This window comes from Diceros bicornis, chromosome 24, assembly GCF_020826845.1.
Source record: "Diceros bicornis minor isolate mBicDic1 chromosome 24, mDicBic1.mat.cur, whole genome shotgun sequence".
In the NCBI taxonomy this organism is placed as follows: domain Eukaryota; kingdom Metazoa; phylum Chordata; class Mammalia; order Perissodactyla; family Rhinocerotidae; genus Diceros; species Diceros bicornis.
The window spans coordinates 45,918,091-45,945,374 of record NC_080763.1 but is presented as its reverse complement, the minus strand read 5'-3'; the positions used below and the strand labels follow the sequence as shown (position 1 = coordinate 45,945,374).

The 27,284-nt window shown below is 33.0% G+C and overlaps 1 long non-coding RNA gene, 21 other non-coding genes and 1 pseudogene across 44 annotated transcripts in view; all 23 read right to left on the bottom strand.

The window, feature by feature from the left end:
• LOC131421103 (uncharacterized) overlaps positions 1 to 23,456 on the bottom strand; it is a 91,039-nt gene extending 67,583 nt beyond the window's left edge. For 14 of the 23 annotated variants that reach the window (XR_009223750.1, XR_009223749.1, XR_009223751.1 and 11 more), the window contains exons 1-23: positions 23,414 to 23,456; positions 22,252 to 22,336; positions 20,953 to 21,037; positions 19,979 to 20,050; positions 19,192 to 19,260; positions 18,013 to 18,089; positions 17,074 to 17,157; positions 16,076 to 16,155; positions 15,111 to 15,177; positions 14,542 to 14,592; positions 13,904 to 13,990; positions 13,091 to 13,183; positions 11,806 to 11,890; positions 11,058 to 11,143; positions 10,088 to 10,166; positions 9,069 to 9,154; positions 8,065 to 8,150; positions 5,056 to 5,128; positions 4,300 to 4,400; positions 3,329 to 3,416; positions 2,379 to 2,456; positions 1,406 to 1,491; positions 614 to 698 (exon numbers count right to left, since the gene is read on the bottom strand). This is a non-coding gene — a long non-coding RNA (uncharacterized LOC131421103). Of the gene's footprint in view, positions 1 to 613; positions 699 to 1,405; positions 1,492 to 2,378; positions 2,457 to 3,328; positions 3,417 to 4,299; positions 4,401 to 5,055; positions 5,129 to 7,009; positions 7,168 to 8,064; positions 8,151 to 9,068; positions 9,155 to 10,087; positions 10,167 to 11,057; positions 11,144 to 11,805; positions 11,891 to 13,090; positions 13,184 to 13,903; positions 13,991 to 14,499; positions 14,593 to 15,110; positions 15,178 to 16,075; positions 16,156 to 17,073; positions 17,158 to 18,012; positions 18,090 to 19,191; positions 19,261 to 19,978; positions 20,051 to 20,952; positions 21,038 to 22,251; positions 22,337 to 23,413 lie in introns of all 23 variants that reach the window. The other 9 variants (XR_009223759.1, XR_009223754.1, XR_009223755.1 and 6 more) reach the window with 9 other exon arrangements.
• Positions 219 to 293, bottom strand: LOC131421357 (small nucleolar RNA SNORD113/SNORD114 family). Its single transcript, XR_009223829.1, has one exon. It is a non-coding gene; the product is annotated as a small nucleolar RNA SNORD113/SNORD114 family (small nucleolar RNA).
• On the bottom strand, positions 1,204 to 1,278 carry LOC131421346 (small nucleolar RNA SNORD113/SNORD114 family). Its single transcript, XR_009223819.1, has one exon. It is a non-coding gene; the product is annotated as a small nucleolar RNA SNORD113/SNORD114 family (small nucleolar RNA).
• Positions 1,981 to 2,042, bottom strand: LOC131421330 (small nucleolar RNA SNORD113/SNORD114 family; annotated as a pseudogene).
• LOC131421371 (small nucleolar RNA SNORD113/SNORD114 family) lies at positions 2,924 to 2,997 on the bottom strand. The gene has a single exon (XR_009223842.1). It is a non-coding gene; the product is annotated as a small nucleolar RNA SNORD113/SNORD114 family (small nucleolar RNA).
• On the bottom strand, positions 7,517 to 7,591 carry LOC131421384 (small nucleolar RNA SNORD113/SNORD114 family). The gene has a single exon (XR_009223855.1). It is a non-coding gene; the product is annotated as a small nucleolar RNA SNORD113/SNORD114 family (small nucleolar RNA).
• LOC131421361 (small nucleolar RNA SNORD113/SNORD114 family) lies at positions 8,660 to 8,731 on the bottom strand. The gene has a single exon (XR_009223833.1). It is a non-coding gene; the product is annotated as a small nucleolar RNA SNORD113/SNORD114 family (small nucleolar RNA).
• On the bottom strand, positions 9,662 to 9,737 carry LOC131421375 (small nucleolar RNA SNORD113/SNORD114 family). The gene has a single exon (XR_009223846.1). It is a non-coding gene; the product is annotated as a small nucleolar RNA SNORD113/SNORD114 family (small nucleolar RNA).
• On the bottom strand, positions 10,630 to 10,701 carry LOC131421354 (small nucleolar RNA SNORD113/SNORD114 family). The gene has a single exon (XR_009223826.1). It is a non-coding gene; the product is annotated as a small nucleolar RNA SNORD113/SNORD114 family (small nucleolar RNA).
• On the bottom strand, positions 11,390 to 11,464 carry LOC131421367 (small nucleolar RNA SNORD113/SNORD114 family). The gene has a single exon (XR_009223839.1). It is a non-coding gene; the product is annotated as a small nucleolar RNA SNORD113/SNORD114 family (small nucleolar RNA).
• On the bottom strand, positions 12,411 to 12,485 carry LOC131421358 (small nucleolar RNA SNORD113/SNORD114 family). Its single transcript, XR_009223830.1, has one exon. It is a non-coding gene; the product is annotated as a small nucleolar RNA SNORD113/SNORD114 family (small nucleolar RNA).
• Positions 13,481 to 13,555, bottom strand: LOC131421316 (small nucleolar RNA SNORD113/SNORD114 family). The gene has a single exon (XR_009223796.1). It is a non-coding gene; the product is annotated as a small nucleolar RNA SNORD113/SNORD114 family (small nucleolar RNA).
• LOC131421391 (small nucleolar RNA SNORD113/SNORD114 family) lies at positions 14,489 to 14,563 on the bottom strand. Its single transcript, XR_009223861.1, has one exon. It is a non-coding gene; the product is annotated as a small nucleolar RNA SNORD113/SNORD114 family (small nucleolar RNA).
• On the bottom strand, positions 15,655 to 15,729 carry LOC131421365 (small nucleolar RNA SNORD113/SNORD114 family). Its single transcript, XR_009223837.1, has one exon. It is a non-coding gene; the product is annotated as a small nucleolar RNA SNORD113/SNORD114 family (small nucleolar RNA).
• On the bottom strand, positions 16,662 to 16,736 carry LOC131421366 (small nucleolar RNA SNORD113/SNORD114 family). Its single transcript, XR_009223838.1, has one exon. It is a non-coding gene; the product is annotated as a small nucleolar RNA SNORD113/SNORD114 family (small nucleolar RNA).
• Positions 17,588 to 17,662, bottom strand: LOC131421347 (small nucleolar RNA SNORD113/SNORD114 family). The gene has a single exon (XR_009223820.1). It is a non-coding gene; the product is annotated as a small nucleolar RNA SNORD113/SNORD114 family (small nucleolar RNA).
• LOC131421344 (small nucleolar RNA SNORD113/SNORD114 family) lies at positions 18,790 to 18,861 on the bottom strand. The gene has a single exon (XR_009223817.1). It is a non-coding gene; the product is annotated as a small nucleolar RNA SNORD113/SNORD114 family (small nucleolar RNA).
• LOC131421348 (small nucleolar RNA SNORD113/SNORD114 family) lies at positions 19,569 to 19,643 on the bottom strand. The gene has a single exon (XR_009223821.1). It is a non-coding gene; the product is annotated as a small nucleolar RNA SNORD113/SNORD114 family (small nucleolar RNA).
• Positions 20,543 to 20,616, bottom strand: LOC131421390 (small nucleolar RNA SNORD113/SNORD114 family). Its single transcript, XR_009223860.1, has one exon. It is a non-coding gene; the product is annotated as a small nucleolar RNA SNORD113/SNORD114 family (small nucleolar RNA).
• On the bottom strand, positions 21,535 to 21,609 carry LOC131421333 (small nucleolar RNA SNORD113/SNORD114 family). The gene has a single exon (XR_009223807.1). It is a non-coding gene; the product is annotated as a small nucleolar RNA SNORD113/SNORD114 family (small nucleolar RNA).
• Positions 22,813 to 22,887, bottom strand: LOC131421360 (small nucleolar RNA SNORD113/SNORD114 family). Its single transcript, XR_009223832.1, has one exon. It is a non-coding gene; the product is annotated as a small nucleolar RNA SNORD113/SNORD114 family (small nucleolar RNA).
• A 1,287-nt stretch (positions 23,457 to 24,743) lies between the features above and the next one.
• Positions 24,744 to 24,816, bottom strand: LOC131421323 (small nucleolar RNA SNORD113/SNORD114 family). The gene has a single exon (XR_009223801.1). It is a non-coding gene; the product is annotated as a small nucleolar RNA SNORD113/SNORD114 family (small nucleolar RNA).
• Positions 24,817 to 26,952: 2,136 nt separating this feature from the next.
• LOC131421387 (small nucleolar RNA SNORD113/SNORD114 family) lies at positions 26,953 to 27,026 on the bottom strand. Its single transcript, XR_009223857.1, has one exon. It is a non-coding gene; the product is annotated as a small nucleolar RNA SNORD113/SNORD114 family (small nucleolar RNA).
• Positions 27,027 to 27,284: the final 258 nt, after the last annotated feature.

The window sequence follows — 27,284 nt, the reverse complement described above, 5'->3', positions numbered from 1 at the left end:
ATTAATAGTATTTCTTACCTCACCATGTATTTTTACTATTGGACAATGCTTTACCCCAACATATTTATTTATTTGTAATATGCTTATTGATATATTCACTGATCCAACTATATTTATAGAATAAAAATGAATGAAAACAAAGACCAAAAACAAGACCCTTGTATAGCCCGACATCTGTAAAGGACCATTTCAACCACGTGGAATGGATTTGTTTTGTGCTGGACCTCAGAGTTCCAGACACGTAGTATTCACCGTACAGGACTCATACGCCACCAGTCGTCATCATTGGTCCAGGATTGACTCCTTCTCTCTATTGTCATCTACATTTGTTTATTGATTGATTCACTAATGTAGAAATAAACATAAATCACAAATAAGATCCTTGAATGTCGGCAACATCCATCTACACAATCAATTCCACTGAGACCAAACACTTATTAACTGATCTCAGTGTTTCATATATGGATTAATGATCATATTGTTTCATATCAATTACTTTTGACATTGGCATGTTCGGGCTTCTTTGATTATATTTAATATTTTTTAATAAGACAGTAATTATTTTTTTTAAAAAAACACTCAATCCAAAACAAGAACCTTGACTATTACTCACATTGTTCTCCATGCCCCTAACACACACATGCAACCATAGAGCTCCTGGCCATGGAAGATGCTTAAATCAGCTCGAGTGGTCCATTCTGAGGAGTACACAGCAGAGCAGATAATAAAATATTGAGCACTAATCTCCATTAATCCTTGCTTCTGCATTTCATTTTTCAGTGATTTAGGCAAGCATTAATTTGGAGCATATTCATTTCATTTTCTCTTAAGGAAATGAACAACTTAGAACTTGTCCCTGACCCAGAAAATAAACACTGATTATTACTTACTATTACCTATATCATCCTTAGCCAAAGATTTAACAGTCACGTACCATTTATTTCTCTTTGAACTTCACTGTTTGCAAATGTATTAATAGTATTCCTTGCCTCATCACATATTTTTATAGTTGGAAAACACTTTACCCCATTCATCTTTATTTATTTATATATTTGTTTATTGATTATTTATTTCATTGCTCCAATTATAATAGAATGAAAATACATAAATGAACACAAAAACCAAAAACAAGATCCTTGAATATTCCTGACTTCTGTCTATATGATCCTTTCCAACAGAGAGAATGCACTAGATTTCTTTTTGTTGGACCTCAGAGTTTCAGACACATTTTATTCATCATCCATGTCTCACACGCCACCAGTTATCATCATTGGTCCAGAATCGGCATACTTTCTCTTCGTTCATTTCTAAATTGTTTATTAATTCATTAATTCACACTAATCATACAGTGAATACTCTTAAGCAAACCACCCAAATCAACACAAGAACTTTGACTATTACTCACATTGGTCTCCATGCTCCTGATGCATAGAAGCAAACATAGAGCTCATGATCACAGAAGATGCTTAAATCACCTCAAGTGTGTCCATTCTGAGGAGTACAGAGCACAGCAGTTGACAAAAAAAATTAAGACCTTATCCACATTGATCTTTCCTTTCTACATTTCATTTCCTCAGGTTTTAAAGTATTTATTAATTTTTCATTATATGTGTGTATTTTTTCTATTAACAAAGGAAACAACCTCAAACTTGAAAGTAATCCAGAATAATAAAACTGACTCTTAATTATCCATGTCTACATGATCCTTAGCCAAACAAGTAACATTCTTGATCCATTTATTTCTTAATGGACATCAGTGTTTTCAATTTTTATTAATAATATATCTTGTCTCGCCACATATGTTCATAAGTGGACAATGCCTCACTTTATCTATTTTTCTTTAATGGTTCTATCATTGATTCAATGATAATAATAAATCTAAATCTATGAATCCTAAATAAAAACACAATCTTTGTATATTTCTGACATCTGTCTATGAGATCATTTCCAAAAGAGGGTCTGGACTAATTACGTTTCGTGATAGATCTCACTTATTTTCATCATCCATGACACATATGCCACCAGTCATCATCACTGGTCCATGTTTGGGTCTCTTTTTCTTCATTCGTGTCTGTATTTGTACCAATTAAATCATTAATTCTTTGATAATAATAAAATAAATACACGATTCACAAAAAAAACCCAGAGCAAGATTCTTGAATATCCCTACTATCTTTCTATACAATCATTTCCCACATAGACCATATCTCTTCTGTTAATCTCAGTGTTATACATTATTGATTAATCAAAATGTTTCATATCATATTTATTATTGGACAATAGTTAACTTTTTGATTTATTTAATAGTTTTTAGTAATACCATGCATACCCTTAAACAAATGACCCAAACCAAGACAAGATCTTTGATCATTACTCACGTTAATCTTTTTCCTGACACAGAGGCAATACGACAATCTTAACCATGGCAGAAGCTGAAATCAGCTCCAGCGTCTGTTCTGACAGGTATCAAGCAGAGAAGTTAATAAAAAGATTGAGACAGTCTCTCCATTGATCCATACTTTCCACCATTCACATACATAGCCATTTAGGTATTTATTAATTTATAGTAATATTTATTTATTTTTCTCTTAATAAATCAAATGTCAAACTTGTAACTATTACTCATCACTGTCTATGTTATACTTAGCCAAAGATGTAATACACTTACTTGGTCCATTTGTTATTCATTCCAATTTATGTTAGTATTATTTTTATTTATTACATATTTTAACAATACACAATGCTTCACCCTCTTCATCTTTATCCATTTATATATTTGTTCATTTATTCTGCCATTGATTCTTTTATAACAATATTTTTAAAAATCCATGGCCAGAAATCCAAGAAAAAGATCCCTGTATATTCCTGACATATGTCTATAGGAATATTTCAAACAGGGTAAATGTACTAGATTCCTTTTGTGTTGGACCTCAGAGTTCCAGACACGTAATATTCATTGTACATGACTCATATGCACCAGGCGTCATCATTGGTCCAGGTTTTCCCTTTTATTCGTCTTCTTTATTAATTCAATAATTCACAAATAATAACAAAATAAATTCACACGAATCACAAAAACCAATGAAGAAGTTTCTCGAAAATCCCTAACATCTGCCTATAGAATTACTTCCCACAGAGACTAGATCTCTTTTTCTATTTGACCTCAATATTTAGTATATCCATGAATCAATATCATGCTTCACATCAACACCAGCTTCATTATTAGGCTATGGTTGGCCTTCTGTGATCATATTTCATAGGTCTTTCTACAGTGAATACCCTTAGGCAAACCACCCAAACCTCAACAGGAAATCTGACTATTACTCACATTGGTCCCCACACATAGAGGCAACCAGAAAGCTTCTGATTACCGAGACGATCACACAGAGAACCTTGATTAGCAGCAAGCACTCACCCTGAGGAGCATAAAGCAGAGAAGACGATAAAAAGATTGAGACTTTCTCTCCATTGCTTTCCACCTTTCATTTTCTTAGTCATTTAAATATTTACTAATTTACATTAATAACTATTTGTCTCTTCTCCTAAAAATAGAACAACATGGAACTCACCACTGATTCAGAGCAATAATATTGACTATAACTTATCTCTGTCTACATGATAGTTAGCCAAAGAGGTAATACCCTTAATCCATTTATTTCTTTACGGACATTAGTATTTCCAAATTATATTAATAGTATTTCTAGTCTCATCTTATGTTTTTATAATTGGATAATGCTTCACCTTCTTCATCTTTATTCATTTATATAATTGTATAAATTTTGTTATTGATTTTTTCATAATAATACAATCAAAATTCAGGAACCACAAAAGTCCAAGAACAAGATCTTTGCATGTTCCTACCTAATCTGTCTAAACGATCACTTCCCACAGAGACCATAGACCTCTCTCTCTATAATACCTCCGAGTCCAGATATGTATCATTCCTCACCCACCACTCACACCCCATCAGCTGTCCCTCACTGGTCCAGGACTTGCCCTCTTTTTCCTCATTCATTTCCGCATTTGTTGATTTTTAATTTTTCAATTGACTAATAATAAGATAAATTTACATGAATCACAAAAACGCAAGAAGCGCTTCTTAAGTATCCCTGGCATCTGTATATAGAATAATTTCCCTCAGCAACTACATCTTTCATTAATCAATCTAAGCATTGCACATATCCATTAAGGAACATGCATTACATACAAATCCCATAGAGGGCCATGGTTAACTTCTTTGATTATACTCAACACATTTTTTTTAACAATACAGTGAATATTCTTAAACAAGTCACCCACACCAAGACGAGAGCTTTGATTATTGTCACATCGGTCTCTATGCTCCTAACACAGAGTTCATGGTCACGGCAGAAGGCGTAAATCAGCTCGGTGCATTCATTCTAAGTATAAGCAATGCAGATAAAACATTGAGACATTCTTCCCATCAACACTTGCTTTTCTCACTTCATTTTCTTAGTCATTTAAGTATTTATTTTTTTATAGTGTGTTTTATTTCTTTTGCTCTAAAGTAAATGAACCACTTGAACTCACAACTGACTCAAAGCAGGAATGCAGAATATTACACATCACCAGCTGTCCCATCCTTACTCAAAAATCTAACCCCCTTGATCCATTTATTACATAATGAACTCCAGTGGTTCCAAGTTATATTAATAATAATTATTGCTTCACTACATATTTTCATAGTTGGATATGTTTCACCCATTTCATCTTTATACACTGACCTATGTATTTACTCTTTCATTTATTCACTTATGATAAAATAAAAATCCATGAAGCACTAAAGGCTGAGAATATGATCCTTGAATATTACTGAAATCTACCCACAGGCTTATTCCCACAGATGTAAACACTTAAATTCCTTTTGGTAATGGACCTCAGTAGGTTATAGATGTTTTGATCATAAAATATAGTTCAGAATGCATTCCATTCACATCATTGGTCCATGGTTGGCCTTTTTTCATATAATTTGTGTATTCTTTCTATACATAACAAGAACCCACCATCAGAACTAAAACATTGACTAGTACTTACATCTCCTATGTGCTCTTTCCTCATAATGAAAATAGCTTACATCTTTATCAATTAAGGAATGTTTAGGGAAAACCTAAAATAGAAATTTAAAGAGCTTTGAAAATGAGCAATATGGACTCAATCTATTTTTAAAAGTATCCTAAGTAACACTAAATCAAATGAATCATAAACTTTCTTTCCTCATCATTAGTACAGGCCCATCCTTGTTTGATTTTGTTCACATATGTAGCCATTTACTTGTTCTAAATATATATTCCTATACATAGCAGTAGCCTAGAGATTTTGGTCATTTCAGAATGCTTAAATCAGTTCAGGTGCATCCATTTTGTGGAGTATAAAGACGATAAAAGAATGAGACATTTTCTCCATTGAACCATGCTTTTCCCCTTTCATTTATTTAGACTTTTAGATACTTACTAATTAATGTATTTGTTATTTCTTAATAAAATAAACAACATAGAACTCATCACTGACCCAAAGCAAGGGCATTAACTATTATCACATATATCTGACTATATCATTGATTCTCAAAATGTTGTTTCCCAATAGGCAGCATCAGCAGAACTTGGGAACATGTTAGAAATGCAGATTCTCAGGCTACACACCAATCCTCCAGAATCAGTAATGCTGAGGGTGGGGCCAGCAATCTGTAGTTTAACCAGCCTTCCAGGTGATTCTGATGAGCTCACCCAAGTTTGAGAACCACTGCTCTATCTTATCCTAACCCAGAGAGGTAACGCCCTTTAATATTGGTTTCTTAATGCACTGCAGTGTTTCACAATTATATGAACAAAAATTTATTTCTCACAACATTTTTTCTTAATTAATCCAGCTTCACTCTCTTTACCTATCTATCCATCCATCCATCCATCTATCCGTCCATCCATCTACTGATTCTTTCATTTATTCCTTTAGAATAAGGCAGTAAATCCCCAGGATCCACTTAAACCCCATAATTAGATTCTTAAAAATTACTTAAATCTAGCTATAGATTTATTCCCACAGATGAATATACCAAATCTCTTTTTGAAATGGACTTCAGTAATGCAAAAAAGAATTAATCACAGGACACGTTCAGGATACATTCCATTCACAAATCCCAGGTCCTTGATTGGTTCTTTTTCACTTAACTTGTAGATTCTTTAAAGATATAGGAAAGAACAACTATGAACACACTATCCACTCCACATTCAAACACTGTAAATATCGTACATCTTCCTACGGGCTGCTTCACTGAATTAACAGCTTAGCTCCTTTCTACAAAGGAACGTTTATAAATTATGGTGCAAACCTAATATAAAACAATAAACAGCTATGAAAGTGAATGCAAAATCCTCAAACATTTAAAAAATTGTACTGAAATTGATTACTTCATAAGCCTTGCGCCATAGCTTATCTTCATCATAAAGCCGTATTTGGTCTTCTTTTATTTTATTGATGTGTGAGGCTATTTCTTAACAGCTTTAATTTTCTTTCCTTCATTATTTAATTCATGAAATAATTTGACAAACTATTCATGTTTTAAACAAAATAGAAAATGCTGAACTCCCCAGAAACCCAGAGAACAAACGCCATTGTGTATATCTGTCTAATTCCTCTTTCTCAGATAGTTAAGAGCTAAGGTTTTTTTCTTAAGAGGGGACATAACACGAGTGGAACTGACGAACCACATCTCCCCACATACTCATCGCTGGCCAGGTGTTTTATCTTCTTTCATCTTAAGTTATTCACTTGTTTATTAATTTCTAGTGATAAAATCAGTATCTTTGTATACAGTCTCAAGACAATAACACTGCTTCATAGTAACTATGTCCAGTCGTTCACTCTCATAAGCGTCAAGGGACTATATACTTTTTTCCCAACTTTATTGAGGAAGAATTGACAAATACATTTGTATATATTTAAAGTGTACAGTGTGATGATTTGATTTACGCATACATTGTGGAATAATTACCAACAGAACACAATGAAGCCAACTGGACTGATCATAACTTGTCACATGACATATTGTTGTCACTGGTTCATGTTTGGCCCTCTTTAATGTAGTTAGTTGATTAAATTATATAAACTTCTTCTTCCTGTTTCCTAACTAAAAACAAAAAATAAAAACGCCTGCAACCCAAAGAAAGCATAGAACATGAACATCACCAATTATATACATCTCTCCCTATGTCCCTTCTGCTAAGGTATGAAAGCCTTGATATATTTCTAGCGGACTTCAGTTCTTTAGAAATGGATTGGTAATGATGATTGTTTCACTACATATGCTATAATTATTCCACATTTGGCCTTATTTTTCCTTCATTATTCATTTGCTTAGTTATTAGTGCATTGATTAACTTATAATAAGCAATCAATAACTGTAAAACCCAAAAGTCCAAGAATAAGATCACTGGATATCACTTACAACTGTTTATAGGACCACTTGTATCACAAGCGATAGACTAGATTCCTTTCTGCATTGGACCTCAGAGTTCTAGATAAGCCTTTTCCATCATCCTTGACTCATATGCCACCAGTCATCAATATTGATCCAAACGTCACCCTCTTTTTCTTCATTCAATTACAATTTTGTTTAGAGATTAATTCATTAATTCACTAATAATAATATACATCCATGAATTCTTTAAAGTAGCTTTAATATCTGCAAATAGAATCATTTTCTACAGAAGGAACAGTCCAGATCTCTTTTGCTAACCAACTCAGTGTTAAACATGTGGATTAGTCAACATACATGCTTCATTTTAACCTCTTACTTTATCACTAGTCCATGGCAGACATGGACTAATCTCTAACATTTGTCTATAGAATTTCCCTCAGCAATCCATCTCTTTCATTAATTGACCTCAATGTTTCATAGATGGATTAATAAACATAATGCTTCATATGAATTGCATTTTGGGGCCTTGGCTGGCATTCACTGATTATATTTCACACTTTTTAATAATACAGCGAATACCTTTAAACAAAACCACCCAAAGTGAGACAAGAACATTGATGATTACTCACGTTGGTCTCCATGCTCTAATACACAGCTGTATCCACAGAACGTGTTAACGTGGAAGAATCCTTAAATCAACTTGAGTGTGTCCATTCTGAGAAGTACAGAGCAGAGCAGATGATTAGAAAAGACTGAGACCTAATCTTCACTGGTCCTCGCATTCCACCTTTCATTTAGTCAGTCATTTAGGGAATTAGCAATTTTCGAAAATGTTTATTTCATTTCTCCTAAGTAAACAAACAATAACAATCTTGCCACTGACACAGAATATGAACATTGCCTATTACTATTTAACAGTGCTTATAAAATCCTTAGCCAAAGGGGTAACACCCTTGTACCATTTATTTCCTAATGGATAAGAGTGTTTTCAATATACATTAGTAGTATTTCTTGTCTCATTACATATTTTTATAATTGGACAATGCTTCGTGACCATCATCTTTATTTATTTATATATGTGTTTATTGATTTTTTTCACTGATCCAATTATAAAACTAGAAAGAGAATGCATGAACATAAAACAAAAACAAGATCCGTATATATTCCTGACATCTGTCTATAGGATGCCTTCAAACAACAGGAATGGACTAGATTTCTTTTCTATTGGACCTCAGAGTTCCAGACACGTATTCATCGTATAGGACTCATACGCCACCAGTGGTCATCATCGATCCAATATTGTCCTTTTCTTCAATCATTTCTATGTTGTCTATTGATTTATTCATTGATTCATTAAAAATAATTTTAAGACCCTATTATTCACAAAAACCCAAGAACAGCCCTGATATCCCTAATCTATATACAGGATCATTCTCACATCAATATATCTTTCCCATTAATTATCCTGTTTTTCATATATACATTAATCAATAAAATCAACCCCAGGTTTGTCACTGGGCTACATTTGGCCTTATTTGATTTTATTTCACACTTTTTAATGATACAGTGAATATCTTAAAAAAAAGAAAGAAAGAAACACTAGAACAAGACAAGAACTTTGACTATTACTCACATTGGTCTCTATGCTCCTAACATATGGATGCAACCATAGAGCTGGTGACCATGAAAGATGCTTACATCAGCTCAACTGTGTCCATTCTCAGGATACAGAGCAGGGAAGATGACAAAGAAAATTGAGACGTTATCCCCATTGATTCTTGCTTTCCACATTTCATTTACTCAGTTATTCAGGTATTTATAAATTTTTCATAATATAGATGTTTTTTCTCTTAACAAAGGAAACAATCTCAAACTTGAGACTGACCTAGTAAATAAAACTGACTCATACTTATCGGAGTCTATATGATCCCTAGCTAAAAAGGTAACACCCTTGATTCATTTATTTCTTAGGAGGCATCAGTGTCTTCTTCAATATTTATTAGTAATATTTCTTGCCTCACCACAGTTGTTCAAAGTTGGACAATGCTTAAAATTCTTTTTCTTTATCTATTTATTTGTATTTATTTAATGGTTCTATCATTGGTTCATTAGTAACAATAAAATCTAAATCTACAAACCCAAAATAAGAACATAATTTTTGTATATTTCTGATACCTGTCTATAGTATCATTTCCAACAGAAAAATTCACTTAATTATGTTTTGTGCTGGATCTCAAGACTTCCAGACATATAGTATTCATCGTTCATAACTCATATGCCACCAGTAGTCATCATTGATCTATGGTTGTGTCTCTTTTTCTTCATTCATTTTTATACTTGTATCAGATAAATCGATTTATTGATAATAATATAATGAATATATAATTCACAAAAACCAAGAACAAGATATTTGAATATCCCAAACATAGTCTATAGAATCATTTCCCATGTAGACTACATGTTTTTGATTAATCGACTTCAATGTTGATTAATCAACATAATATTTCATTATCAATCAACATAATGTTTCATATCACATTTATCATTGGGCCATAGTTAACTTTTTGATTATATTTATTATTTTTTAATAATACTGTGAATGCCTTTAAACAAATGACCCAAACCAAGATTAGAGCTTTGACCATTACTCACCTTGGTCTCTTTCCTGACACAGAGGCAACCTGACAGTCTTGATCACAGCACAAGCTGAAATCTGCTTGGAGTATCCATTCTGAATAGTACCAAGCAGAGAAGATAATAAAAAGACTGAAACATTCTCTCCATTGATCCATTGTTTCCACCATTCATATACATAGTCACTTAGGTATTTATTGATTAATGGTAATATTTATTTTAATCTTAATAAATTAAATGTCAGAGTTGTAACTGATGCAGAGCAGAAACTTGTCTATATTGTCCTTAGTCAAAGATGTAATATGCTTGATGCACTTAATATCAATTCCAATTTATATTAGTATTATTTTCCTTACTAGACCTTTTAAGAATGAACAATACTTCAGCCTCTTCCTCTTTATTTATTTATACATTTGTTTATTTATTCTGCCATTTATTGTTTTATAATAAAATTTTATAAAATTCATGAACACAAAGACCAAGAACAAGATCTCTGTATATTCCCAACGTCTGTCTATAGAATCACTTCAAACAGAGGGAATAGACTAGATTTCTTTGTGTTGGACCTCAGAGTTCCAGACACATATTCATCGTATACGACTCATACGCCACCAGTCGTCATCATTGGTCCAGGCTTGGGTCTCTTTTTCTTCATTCTCATCTTTATTTGTTTACTGATCAATTCATCAATTCACTAATAATAATAATAAAATAAATATCTGTGAATCACAAATACTCAAAGACAAGATCCTCAATATCCCTAATATCTACCTACAGGATCATTTGCCTCACTGAATGTGCCTCTTTCATTAATCATCTTCATGGATGCAAATACCTATTAATCAACATGATGTTTCATGTTAATTCCATATCTATCCTTTGACCATGACTAGCCTTCTTTGAATATATTCAATACTATTTTTTAATATTACAGTGAATACTCTAAACAATCAACCCAAACCAAGAGAAGAATTTAACTATTACTCACATTGGTCTACATGCACCTATACGTAGGGACAATCTATGGAGCTCCTGATCATGGTCAAACACTTAACCAGTTTAGGTGTGTCCATTCTGAGGAATACAAAGCAGAGCAGATGATAACAAGATTGAGAGACACTCTATTGATGCATGCTTCTCACCTTTCATTTAGTCAATCACCGAGGAATATAGTACATTGGGGTCATATTTACTAATTTTCTCTTAAGAAATCAAACAACCTCAAACTTTACACAGACAACGAATAAGCCTTTTTCTTTTGCTAACATCTGTCTATAGGACTACTTCAAACAGAGGCAACAGACGATACTTCCTTTTGTATTGGACCTCAGAGTTTCAGACACGTAATATTCATCATCCATGACTCATACTCCACCAACAGTCATCATCGGTCCACGTCTGGGCCTCTTTTCCTTCATTCTCATGTACCCTATTTCATTAATTAATTCCTTAATTCAATAATGTTAATTTGTAAGACCCTATGATTCACAACAACCCAAGAGCAATGAATATTCTACATCTGTCTATGGGATCATTTGCCACATTGTTATAACTCTTTCATTAATTATCATCAATATTTCATATATGTATCAGCAAATATAATACTTCATAATATGCCATATTTATCATTTTCCTTGGTTGATGTTCTGGATTATATTTTACACTTTTAACAATACAGTGAATACCCTTTAAAAAAATCTTCTTAAACAAATACAAGAACCTTAACCTTTACTCACATTTGTCTCTATGCTCTTAACACACAGAGGAAACCACAGATCTCGTGACTATAAAAATGCTTAAATCATCTTGAGTGTGTTGATTCTGAGGAGTGTAAGACAGAGCAAATAATTAAAAATTGAAACCTTTTCTCCATTAGTCCTTGTTTTCCTCATTTCATTTTTCCAGTTATTTGGGTATTCATTAATTTTTCAGAACATACATACATATGAAAATATAAACATATATATTACAAAATTAACATCCTCAACTGGAGACTGGCCCAGGCTTATAAAATTAAATATTACTTATCAGTGTCAGTGTCTATATGATCTTTAGAAAAAGAGGTAACACCACTGGTCCATTTATTTCTTAACATGCATCAGTTTCTTCAGTTTATATTAATAGTATATGTTGCCTCACCACCTATATTCATAGGTGGACAAGGCTTCATCCTTGATTTTATTTATTTACATATTTTTTATTGGTTCTATCATTGATCCACTTATATTAATAATATAGAAATCCACGAATCCAAATTACAAGAACAATATCCTCGCGTATTCCTAATATCGATCCACAGGATCATTTTTGAGAGAGGAAATAGACTAGATTTTGTTTTGTCTTGGACCTCAGACTTCCAGACACGTAGCATTCATCGTAGATGACTCATACGCCACCAGTCGTCATCATTGGTCCCAGTTTGGGCCTCTTTTTCTTCCTTCTCATCTGCATTTGTTTATATATTAATTCATCAATCTACTACTAATAATTAAATAAATCTATGAATCACAAAAATGCAAGGATAAGAGCCTTCAGGGCTGGCCCTGTGGCACAAGTGGTTAAGTGCTCGTGCTCCGCTGCGGCGGCCTGGGGTTCGCCGGTTCAGATCCCGGGCGCACACCTATGCACTGCTTGGCAAGCCATGCTGTGGCGGCGTCCCATATAAAGTGGAGGAAGATGAGCAAGGATGTTAGCCCAGGGCCAGTCTTCCTCAGCAAAAAAAAGAGGAGGATTGGCAGATGTTAGCACAGGGCTGATCTCCTCACAAAAAAAAAAAAGGATAAGAGCCTTCAGTATCCCTATCAACCTTGTTTAGAATCATTGCCTAATTGAATATACCTCTTTCATTAATCATCCTCATTGTTGTAAAGACAGATTAATCAACATAATGTTTCATGCATTTTCAATTTAATCATTGGGCCATAGTGGTCTTTTTTCTTATATTTAATACTTTTTAAACTATTAAAGTGATATCCTAAAGAAACCACCCAAACCAAAACAAGAACTTTCATTATTACTCACACTGGACTTAATGTTCCTAAAGACCTAAAGAGAGAGGCTACTTTGGGGCTCCTGAGCAGGGCAGATGCTTAAATCACTTCAGGGGTTTTCTTTCTGAGAAGTACAAAGCGAAGCAGATGATAACAGGATTGAGACGTTATCTCCATTGTTCAGTATTTTCAATACATTTTAATTGTTTTATTGCCTCACCACATATATTACGAATGCATATGCTCCAGGCTCTTCTTCTTTACTTTTCTATATTTGTACAATGATTCTTAAATTGATCATTTATAGTAAAAGAATCAAAATCTATGAAAATAATCTAATGAAACGATTCTTTTATATTCCTCAAATCAGTCTGTAGGATCACTTCAAACAGAGGCAATAGAAAAATATATTTCTTTTGTGTTGGACGTCAGGGTTCAAAACATGTAGTATTCATCATCCACACCTCCCACGCCACCAGCCGTCACCACTGGTCCATGTTTCCACCTCTTTTTCTTCATTCTCCTATACATTATTTCATTAATTAATTCCTTAATTTACCACCATTAATTTTAAAACTCTATAATTCACACACAAAAAAACGAAGAATAAGAACCTTGAATATTCTACATCTGTCTATAGAATCATTTATCACATTGATATATCTCTTTCATTAATTATCCTTAATCTATCACAGATGGATTAACAAATATAATGCTTGGTAATAATCCCATATTTATCACTGGCCATAGTTGGTCTTTTGAATTATATTCGCACTTTTAATAATGTCGTAAATGCCCCTTTTTATAAAACCCATCAAATGAAGACATGCTCTTTATTACTCACATTGGTCTCTGTGCACCTAACACACACAGGCAACCACAGAGATCGCGGCCATGAAAGAATTCTTCAGTCAGCTCAAGTACATCCATTCTGAGGACACAAAGCAGAGCAGATGATGAAAAAAAAATTGAGACCTTATCTGAATTGATGCTTCTTTTCCACATTTCAGTTATTCAGTCATTTAGGTATTTATTAATTTTTCGTAACATAGATTTTTTTCTCTTAACAAAAAGAACAACATCAAATTTGACACTGATCTAGAAAATAAAATTGACTCTTATTTATCAGAGTCTATATGATCCTTAGTCAAAGAGGTGGTACTCTTGATCCATTTATTTCTTAAGGAGCATCAGTGTTTTCAATTTTTAGTAAGAATAATTCTTCCCTCACCACATATATTCACAGTTGGACAGTGCTTCACTCTCTTTTTATCTATTTATTTATATTTCTTTAATGGTTCTATCATTGATCCATTAATAATAATAAATCTAAATCAATGAATACAGGGTAAGAACATGATCTTTGTATATTTCTAATATCTACCTACAGGATCATTTCCAAAAGAGATTTGACTAATTATGTTTTGTGTTGGACCTCACAGTTCCAGACACATATTATTCACCATCCATGGCCCAAACAACCTGAGTCGTCATCATTGGTCCAGGTTTGGGTCTCTTCTTGTTCATCCATTTCTACATTTGTATCAAATAAATAATTAACTAATTAATAATAATAAAATGAACACATAATTACAAAATCCAAGAACAAGATCTTTGAATATACCTAACGTTTCTCTATAGAATCATCTCCCATATGGACTGATTCTCTCTCATTAACTGACCTCAATGTTGCACATTATTTCTCAGTCAACATAATGTTTCATACCATATTTATCATTGGGCCATAGGTCACTTTTTTATTATGTTTAATGCTTTTCAATAATTCAATGAATACCTTTAAACAAATGACCCAATCTAAGATGACAACTTTGACTACAGTCATGCATCGCTTACCAACAGGGATACGTTCTGAGAAATACATCGTTAAGCAATTTTGTTGTTGTGCAAACATCATAGAGTATACTTACACAAACCTAGATGGTATAGCCTACTACACACTACGCTATGTGGGACTAATCTTACGGGATCACCGTCATATATGCGGTCTGTTGTTGACTGAAACGTCGTTATGTGACACATGTATTACTCACCTTGTTCTCTTTCCAACACAGAGGCAACATGACAATCTTGATCATGGCAGAAGCTTGGGCATCCATTCTGAATAGTACCAAGCAGAGAAAGTGATAAAATGATTGAGACATTCTCTCCATTGATCCACACTTTCCCCCATTCATATACATAGTCATTTAGGTATGTATTCATTATGGTTACATTTATTTCTTTTTCCCTTAATAAAACAAACATCAAACTTCCAATTGACTGAGATCAATAACTGACCATTACTTATTACTGTTTATATCATCCTCAGTCAAAAATGTAAAATACACTTGATCCATTTATTATGCATTCTTATATTAATATTATTTCTGCTTACTACATATTTTAGTAATGAATAATACTTAACCCTCTTCATCTTTATTCATTTATACATTTGTTTATTCTGACATTGATACTATTTTAATGATATTTTTAAAAAGTCATGAACACAAGGAATAAGAACAAAGTCCTTATATACTCCTGACATCCGTCTACAGGAACACTTCCAACAGAGGGAATGGACCTGATTTCTCTGTGTTGGACCTCAGAGTTCCAGACACATAGTATTCATTCTGTATGAGTCATACGCCACCAGTTGTCATCATCAGTCCAGGCTTGGGTCTCTTTTTCTTCATTCTCATCTACATTTGTTTACTGATCAATTTATTAAGTCATTAATAATAATAAAATAAATATCTGTGAATTAAAAAACTCAAGGACAAGATCTTTAAGCACCTCTAAATCTGTCTATAGAATCTGCCTCACTGAATATACTTGTTTCATTAATCATCCACATCGTGGCAAATATTGATTAATCAACATAATGTTTCACGTCAATACCATATTTGTCATTGAGCCATCTTTGGCCTTCTTTGAATATATTTAATAATTTTAAATATTATACTGAATATCCTATATAAACCACCTAAACCAAGAGAAGAATCTGACTATGACTCACATTGGTCTCCACACTCTTTCACATGGGACATCCACGGAGCTCTTGATCACAACCAAATGCTTAAGTAAGTTCCTGAGCACCTATTCCAAGGAATACAAAGCAGAACAGGTAATAGCAAGATTGAGATACTCTCTATTGATCCACACATCCCACCTTCATTTAGTCAGTCACTTAGGAATACAGTAAATTGGGGACACTATTATTTTTCTCTTAATAAATGAACAATGTCACACCTAACACTAACACAGAATAAGAACTTTAACCATTATTCATTGTCTATATCAGACTTAGCCAAAGAGGTAAGACTTTGAACCATTTACATTTCTTGATGAACTTCAGTCTTTTCAATAAATGTAAATAGTTTTTACTGCCTCACCATATACATTTAGAGTGGACATGCTTTACCCACTTCATCTTAACTTATTTATACTTGTGCATTGATTGTTTCCTTGGGCCATATTTTTACAGTAAAATCAAAATTCATAAACACAAACCAAGAAAATTATTTTTTAATTTTTTATATTTTCCTAATATTTGTCTATAATATCACGTGAAATAGAGTCAACAGACTATATTTACTTTTTTATTGGACCTCAGAGTTTCAGACACGTCATATTCATCATCCATGACTCATACGCCACCAGTCATCATCATTCGTCCATATGTGGCTTCTTTCTCTTCATTCTCATCTGCATAAGTTCACTGACTGATTCATTAATACACTAATATTAATTTTTAAAACTCATTGATTCACAAAACCCCAAGAATAAGAGCAATAAATATTCTACATCTGCCTATAGTATCATTTGCCACATTGATATATCTCTCATTAATTATCATCAATGTTTAATATATGGATTAATAAATATAATGCTTCAGACCAATCACATATTTATCATTCATGGTGGTTGGTGTCTTGGATTATATTTCACACTTTTAACAATACGATGAATACTTGAGGGAAAAAAACTCTCAAAGACATGAACTTTATTACTTACATCGGTCTCTGTACTCTATACAAAGAGGGAACCACAGAGCATGTGACCACGGAAGATGCTTAAATCCGCTGGAGTGCATCCATGCTGAGGAGTACAGAACAGAGCAGATGATAAAGAAAATTGAGACCTTCTCTGAATTTGTCCTTGTTTTCCTCATTTCATTTACTCAGTCATAAAGGTATTTATTATTTTTTAACAATTTAGACACATATACAAGCATAAATATAAGTATGATCGAAAAAGAGGTAACACCCTTGGTCCATTTATTTCTTAACATGCATCAGTTTATATTAATAGTATATGTTGCCTCACCAAATATATTCATAGGTGGACAAGGCTTCATCCTTGATTTTATTTATTTATATATTTGTTTATTGGTTCTATCATTGATCCATTTATGTTAATAATATTGAAATCCATGAACCCAAAATTACAAGAACAATATCCTCATATATTCCTAACACCGATCCATAGGACCATTTTCGAGAGAGGACACACTAGATTTTATTTCGTCTTGGACCTCAGACTTCCAGACACGTAGCATTCATCGTAGATGACTCATACGCCACCAGTCGTCATCATTGGTCCAGCTTTGGGCCTCTTTTTCTTCATTCCTATCTACATTTGTTTAATGATTAATTCATTAATTGACTAGTAGTAATTAACTAAATATCTATGAATCATAAAACTCAAGGGCAAGAGCCTTCAGTGTCTATCATTTTTCTTTAGAATCATTGCCTAATTGAATATACCTCTTTCATTGATCATCCTCATTGTTGTAAAGACAGATTAATCAACATAAGGTTTCATATATTTCCAATTTAATCATTGGACCATGGTTGGTCTTTTTTCTTATGTTGAGTACTTTTTCAAAAATATTACAAAGAATAACCTAAACAAACCACCCAAAGTAAGATGACAACATTGACTATTACTTACGTTGGTTTCCATGCTCCTACAGGCAAATACAGAGATTTGTTGACCGATAATTCTTAAATCAGCTTGGGTGTGTCCACCTTAAAAAATAGAAAGCAGAGTAGATGATAACATGATTGAGATACTTTCTCTATTGATCTTTGCATCTACATTTTATTATTCAGTGATTAAGTTACACATTAATTTGGGGTATAATATGTGTTTTATTTTTTCTTAAGAAAAATAGGCAACATTGAACTTTTCACTAACCCAAAACAAGAATATTGGCCATTATATATATTATCTATAACATCCTTAGCTAGAGGTAACACCCTTAAACCATTTATTTCTTAACTGACTTACTGTCTCAATATTTTAATATTATCTCTTGCCTTACTACATTTTTTCATAATTGGACAATGCTTCACCCTTTTCATCTTTATTTATGTATATTTTTACATTGATTCATTTATTATACAGTCATGTGTTGCTTAACAACAAGTATACATTCTAAGAAATGCATCATTAGTCGATTTCGTCGTTGTGTGAACATCACAGAGTATACTTAAACAAACCTAGATGGTATAGTCTACTACACACCTAGGCTGTATGGTACTAATCTTATGGGTCCACTGTCATATATGTGGTCCATTGTTGACAGAAATGGCCTTATGTGATACATGACTGTAGTAGAATCAAAATCCATGAACACAAAGACTCTAGAACAAGATCCTTGTAAAATCATAAATCTGTCTAGGGGGTCATTTCCAAGAGAGGAAATCAACTAGATTTCTTTTTATATTGGACCTCAGAGTTCCAGACAGGTATTCATCATCCATGACTCATACGCCACCAGTAGTCATCATTGGTCCAGGCTTCGCCTTTTTTTTCCCACTCTCATCTACCTTTCTTTATTAATTAATTCATCAATTTATCTAAACGCAACAAAATAAATACCTATGCAGCACAAGAAAATCAAAACATAGGACTTGAGTAGTCCTATAACTGTCTATAGAATCATTTACTACATAGATATATCTGTCATTAATCACACTCAAAGTTTCATATAGGGATTAGTAAATATAATGCTACATCACAATTCCATATTTATCAATGGACCATGGTTGGCTTTCTTTGATTATATTTCATACTTTTCAAACACAGAGTGTATACCCACAAAAACTCACATTTGTTTCTACGTACCAAACACAGAGACAACCACCCATCTTGTCACCGTGGAAGAATCCTTAAATCAGCTCCAGTGCACCCATTCTGAGAAATACAAAACACAGAAGGTGACAAAAAAAAAGTTAAACTGAGACCTTATCTGCATTGACTTTGCTTTCTGCAATTTCATTTACTCAGCAACTTAAGTATTTATTAATTTTCATAATTTATAATGCTTCACTTATTCATATTTATTTATGTATACTTGTTTATTGATTCTTTCATGGATCTATTTATACTAATAGAATCAAAATCCATGAACACAAAAACCAAGAACATAATCCTTGTATGTTACTAACATCTCTCAATATGGTCATTTCCAACAGAGGAAACAGACGAAATTTCTTATTGTGTTGGACCTCAGAGTTCCCGACACGTAGTATTCATCATCCATGACTCATACGCCACCAGTCATCATCATTGGTCCAGACTCAGCCCTCTTTTTCTTCACTCACTTCTACATTTCTTTACTGATTAACTTATCAATAAAGCAGTAACTATAAAATAAGTATCTATGAATCAAAGATCCTTAAGTATCTCTAACATCTGTCAATAGAATCATTTCCCTCATTGCATATATATTTCATTAATCATCTACATTGTTGCAAATATCAATTAATCAATATAACATTTCATGTCAATTCCATATTTATCATGGGGTCATGGTTGTCCTTTTTTATTATTTTTAATTATTTTTTAATATTACAGTTAATATCCTAAACAAATCACCAAAAATAAGACAAGAACTTTGACCATTACTCACACTCGTCTCCGTTCTCCTACATACAGATCTCCTGACCGCGAAAGATTCTAAAATCAGCTTGATGAGCCCACTCTAAGTACAAAGCAGAATACGTGAAAAAAAAACTGGGACAATGTCTCCATTAACCCTTGCATTTCACCTTTCATTAAGTCAGTAATTTAGGTATTTATTAATTTTGGGTAATATTCATTAATATTTCTCTTAAGAAAATGAACATCAAACTTGCCACTAAGGCAGAACAAGAACAATGATTACTTTCTGTATAATCATTGGTCAAAGAAGTAACACCTTTGAACCATGTCCTTCTTAATCAACTCAGTGTTTTTAACACATATTAATAGATTCTCTTATCTCATGACATATTTTCATAATTAGACAATGCTTTACTTATTTATATTTATTTATATTTGTTTATTAATATTTTAATAATTTTAATATATCCAATTATAATAACAGAGTCAGAATCCATGAACACAAAGACCAAGAACATGATCCTTGTATATTCTTAATATCTATCTATAGGATCATTTCTAATAAAGGCAGTAGACTAGGTTTTCTTTTGTATTGGACCTCAGAGTTCCAGACACGTATTATTAATCCTCCACGACTCATATGCACCAGTCATCATCATTCATCCAAGCTTGGGACATTTTTTCTTCATTTTCATTAATATTTGTTTATTAAAATTTACCAATTCCCTGATAAAATAAATACCTATGTATTAAAAAAATAAGAATAAGGGTCTTAAATATCTCTACGTCTGCCTATATAATCATTTGTCACATCAATATATTTCTTATATTAATTATCCTTAATGTTTCAGATATGGATTAATCAACACAATATTTCATATAGTAGCATTTATCATTGGGTCACAGTTGGCTTTCTTTGCTTATATGAAATACATCTTATTAAAACATGGAAGTTCCTTTAAAAAAAACATTCAAACTAAAAGAACTACAACTATTACTCACATTGGCGTCTGTGTCTCTAACAATAGAGGCAACCACAGAGCTCATGACAGTGGAAGATGCCGAAGTCAGCTCAAGGGCGTCCATTCTGAGGAGTACAAAGCAGAGCACATGATTTAAAAAATTGAGACATTCTCTCCATTTATCCTTGCTTTCACATTTCGTTCACTCAATCACTTGGTTATTTATTAATTTTCCTAATATTTACATATTTTTTTCTTAACGAAATGAACAACCTCATCCATGAGACTGGTTCATAACAATATAAGTGACTATTACTAATCAGTGTCTACACGGTCCTTGCACAAAGGGGTAACACAGTTGGTCCATTTATCTCTTAATGGACTTCAATGATCTCAATTAATACTATTTCTTGCCTCAGCACATATATTTAGAGTTTAACAATGCTTAACCCTCTTGATATTTATTGATTTATATATTTGTTTATGGTGCTATCACTGATCCATTTACAAATACGAAATTGAAACTACGTATACATAGTAAAAGAACAAAATCCTTGTATATTCCTAACATCTGTCCAAAGGATAATTTGCAATAGAAGGAATAAACCAGGTTTCTCATTTGTTGGACCTCAGAGTTCCAGACACGTAGTATTCATCATCCATGACTCAGACGCCACCAGTCATCATCATTGGTCCAGGACTGGTCCTCTTCTTCTCCATTAATTTCTACAGTTGTTTATTAATTAATTCATCACTTCACTTATAATTAAATAAAAAACTATGAATCACAAAAACTGAAGAACAAGATCTTTAAGTTCCTTAATAGTTATCTATAGGATCATTTGCCACATTGATTATATCTCTCTCATTAATCATTCTTGGGGTCGGCCCGGTGGCTTAGCAGTTAAGTGTGTGCGCTCCGCTACTGGCGGCCCGGGTTCGGATCCCGGGTGCGCACTGACGCACCGTTTCTCCCGCCATGCTGAGGCCACGTCCCACATACAGCAACTTGAAGGATGTGCAACTACGACATACAACTATCTACTGGGGCTTTGGGGAAGAAAAAAAGGAGCAGGATTGGCAATAGATGTTAGCTCAGAGCTGGTCTTCCTCAGCAAAAAGAGGAGGATTAGCACGGATGTTAGCTCAGGGCTGATCTCCCTCAAAAAAAAAAAATAATAATTCCTAATTTTTCAAATGGTGATTAGTCAACATAATGTTAGTGGCAATGTCATATTTATCAGTGAGCAATAGTTGTTCCTTTTGGATTCTTTTAACAATACAATGAATATCTTTTTAAAACTACCCAAATCAAGACAAAGACTTTGACTATACTCACATTGTTCTCCATGCTCCTGACACACAGAGGCAACCAGAGAGCTCGGGACCATGCCAGATGCTTAAATCAGCCAGGAACATCCATTCTGAGAGTACAAAGCAGAACAGAGGATAAAAAGATTGAAATATTCTCTCCATTTATCCTTGTATTCCTCTTTTCTTAGTCTTTTAAGTATGCATTAAATTGTGATTTTTTTCCTTGAGAAAACAAACATTGAACAAGGCCCTGACCATACAAGATCATGGACCATTATAACAACTGTACATGTCATCCTTAGCCAAAGAGGTAATACCTTTAAGACATTTATTTCTTAATGGACTTCAGTGTTTTTAATATATATTAATAGTATTTCTGGTCTCACCACATATTTTCATAATTGGACAATGCTTCATCTTCTTTATTTATTTATATATTTGTTTATTGGTTTTTTCATTGATCCATTTATAATCATATAATCAAATTCCATGAACACAAAAACTAAGAACAAGAACCTTAAATATTCCTAACTTCTGTCTATAGAATTATTTCCAACAGAAGGTATAGGCTAGATTTCTTATTGTGTTGGACCTCAGAGTTCCAGACACACAGTATTCATCATCCATGACTCATACTCCACCAGTCATCATCACTGGTCCAGGATTGGCCCTCATTATCATCAATCACGTCTACATGTTTTTATTGATTAATTCATCAATTCACTAATAATAATAAAATAAATGCCTAGAGGTCACAAAGACTTGAAACAAGATTCTTGAAAATCTCTAACATTTCTCTATAGAATTACTTCCCACTGACCATATATATCTTTCATTAATTGGCCACAATGTTTCCTATATAGATTAATTAATATAATACTTCCTATTAACCCCCTTTTACCATTTGAATGTGACTAAACATGTCTTTATAGAGAGATTTAAATCAACTGTGACTCAAAATTGAAATTGAATCATACATTTTATATTAATTAATTTAATAATTAAATGTGAAAATGAATAAAATGGTCTTGCTTTTTTCTCCTTAATTGACCACAGATGTGCTGAATTGGCCCATACATGACCTTCATTCATTAATTGTATCTGTATCCATTTATTCCCTTTCAATAATAGAGTGAACACCCATGATAAGCCACCAAACAGAAGCAATTACTGTGACTGTTACTTACATAAGTTTCTACACTCAACTGAATCATTGTGCGTCCATTCTGTAGAGTATAAAGCAAAAATAAAAATAGATTAGATTAGATTAGATAAATAGATAAGTAGATAGAACAGCCCAGATTCAAATTTTTTTTAATTTAGTTCAAGTCAACAATAATTGATTAGGAATAAACCTTAGTGCTTATTGCATATTAAAACTCTGAATGGCATACTTATTGATTGAATAACTGATTTAAGTATTAATTTTAACTGATATAATGAACACCTTTGAAACCAACACCAGACAAAAGAATAAGAACTATGACTATTACACATATCAGTTTATATGCCCCCTACCTAGCCAAGTAAGAGCCACATCTTTTTTCTAAATGAACTTTGCTTGGAAAGAATTAGTTTAATCTAAATAAATTTGAGCACATTCTCAGCAACTGTCCATGCTTGCCCCACCTTTATATATGTATGTATGTATCTGGTTACACATACAGTCATTTATTTTCCATTTTTTAAAGAAACTGCACCAACAAGCCAGAAAGAGAAATCCTATCTAAATGTATTCACCGTTCCAAAAATGTAAGAGCCTAGGTCTATTTTCTTTCTCTGGAGAGCAATTGTGTAGAACTAGATTAATCACTCTCCTGGTTTCATAACACATGCCCCTCATTGGTCCATGCTTTGCCTTCTTTCAAATAATTGATTAAAATATTAACTTCTCTTATATATTTATAATAATATCATTAATATTTGTAACTCCACAGAAACAGGACAATATTAATGCCTGTCCATACGCTCATTAGGCACAGAAAAAAGATCAGATGATTTTTCCTTATCTTTTTTAAATTAAAAAATAGTGAAGATGATTGGATTAATCATAACTGGTCATGTGACACATTCTCAACATAGGTCAGTGTGTAAGCCCTCTCTCAATTATGTAGTTATTTAATCAATAATTAATTTAAGAAAATGCTTTGTCCTTCTCTTAATAAAACAAAACACCAACAACCCAACCCAGAAAAACAACATGGGCTCTTACATCTATTTATCTCAATGCTCTTTACCCAAAAGGGTCAGCTTTAATCAATTTATTTTACTGGAACTCAGTGCTTCAGAAATGTATTAATAATGATTTTTATATTACATATATTACATTACATATTCTGATATTTGGACCAGGAGTAACCCATTTTGTCTTTATTCATTTATACATTTCTTAATTTATTCATGCATTGATTTACTGGAAATACAATGCTCAGAAGCCCAAGAACAAACTCCTGAATATTTTTAACTCCTGGAACAAGCTCATTTCCCACAGAGATAACAAAGAGGAATCTTTCTGTAATGGACCTCAGAGTTACAGGGTTTAATCAAGATCCTTGATTTCAGACACCCCAGGGCACTCATCATTGATCCAGGCTAAGTAATCTTTTTCTTCATTATACTTTGTTTATTGATCCATTCATTGATCCACTAACAATAATAAAATCAATATCCATGAATAAAAATAAAAAGCCAAGAACAAGATCCTTGAATATGACCAAGATCTGTTTATAGGCTCTTTTCTCCATAAACTAGATCTTTTCTCAACAAACTAGATCTCTTTCTGCAGTGGCTCTCAGTGAGGTACGTATGGATCAATTAACATTCTTGCTTCATACACATCCTATTTCAACTCTCTTCCGTCTTGCTATGTACTCCTCCCTCAGTGAGGAGCTATCTGATAGAACTTGGCATGATAACGTGAATGTTTTATAACTGCACTGTACAATACGGTCCCATTAGCTACCTGTAGCTCCTAAGTACTTGAAATGTGGCTAGTGCAACTGAGGAACCCCAATTAAAATTCATTTAACTTTAATGATTTTAAATTTCAATAGCCACATGCGGATAGGGCAACCACATTGGACAGTGCAGCCCTAGATTTTATTACCAGATAAATGTTTAAATCAAATGTAGTACAAAAATAAGATGGATTATTAATCAGCTTTGAAAATGAATGAAATGTCTTCCATCTTATTTAAACCACAGTTGTATTAAAGTGGATTAACCATAATCTTTGTTTCATAACACATTCATATCATCGGTCTATGTATGGCTTAATTTAAATAATTCAATAAACACTAATAAAAAATTCACCTCAATTGACAAGACCTTCTGACTATTATTTACTTTAGTCATTACGTTTCTTACCCACAAGGTAATAACAGCCAAGATCTTCATCAGCAGAGACTGATTAAATCAGCCCTGGTTTTCATTCTGTGGAGTCAAATGCCAACATTCAGAAGAAGGAACAGTCCAGCTTTAGATAGACTTAAAGGACATTAGTTGTGTGCTTCTAGGTCAATCACGAAGTTGGTTCAAGTCTCATTTTCATCATTGACCCAAGAACAGCACTGCTTTTAATTTCTTGATATAACTACTAATTTTAAGTAATACAACCAACACTGTCGAGTTCATCACTCAAAAATAAGAACCATGACTATTGTTCATATCTGCCTATAGACCCCTACCCACGTAGGCAAGAGCCTAAATAATCTTTCTTATTTTAATGGACTCAATTTATGTAGATATGCATGAATTTAAATTTGCAATTCATGGCATATCCTCACCAAGATCTATGCTTGACCCTATTCATATATTAATTCAATCATTCATTGTTTAATTTATTTGTTTATGAAATGACTCATGGAATATTTGATCATGTATTCAAATTTACTAAAACACATACACACACAGTGGTAAAGCCATGAACAACTCAGAATAGAACACTCTTTGTGTGCAGGAGTCTCAGTGCCCACCCCCCAACTAGGAAGAGAGGATCAGTAGTATAGACACAGATTAATTGTTATTCTTGCTTCTTACGGGGCCATGTTTTGCCCCCTGTTTAACTTATTGACTGTGATTAGGACTGAATCTATTCACACGAGATAATTTATCAATATCTGGGAATTAACTAACCTTAGACAGGAAACCTGAATAATATGTTTTATCGCCATATGTCTATTACATTACCCACAGAGATTTCAAAACTAGGTGCTTTTCCTTGTTTTTAATAAAACTCAGTGAACAGAGGTAGATTAATAATAACTCTTTTCATAAGATACATTCTCAAGATGAACTATGCTCATTCTTTTTCCAATTAAATAACTATTTAATAATTTATTTATTTATGTAATTTTCCCTTCTCTAAATAAAAACAGCCAACCAGCAAACAACCACCTACATCAAACAATAATATTGAGTCTTTAATATTGAGTCTTACATATATCTGTCTACACACTCCTTCCAAAAGAGAAATATGAATGTATTTCACTGGAATTCAGTGCTACAGAAATGTATAATAATCCATGTCTCATTGCACACTCAATGCCCAGCTTTCTTTACATTTACCCATTTTTACATTTCTTCATTTATTCATTCATTGGTTTACTTATAAAAATTCAATCAATACTCACAAAGTGTGTGTGCCCAAGGTCAAGATGCCTGAATGTTCTGAGCCTCTACTCTAAGCTCATTTCCATAGAGGAATAAAGGAGGCCACTTTTTAATGATGGACCTCAGAGTTCCAGATGGCTTTAATCAAAATTTTTGATTCAGACACCCTCCAATCTCATCATTGGTCCAGGCTTGGCACTCTTTTTTTTCATTCATTTATATCTTCATTTTCCCATGAATCACAAACTCCCAAGAACAAGATAACTGATATAACTGTGATCTGTCTCTAGACTGATTTCTCACAGAGCTTTCAGACTAGGTCTCAGCGTAAAGCTTGTTTCATATCAGTACCATCACGAAAAACATGGTTGGGCCATGTTCATTTAATTTGTCCAACTTTAAACATGGTAAAATAAACAACCCCAAACCACAATGGTATCCCACTTC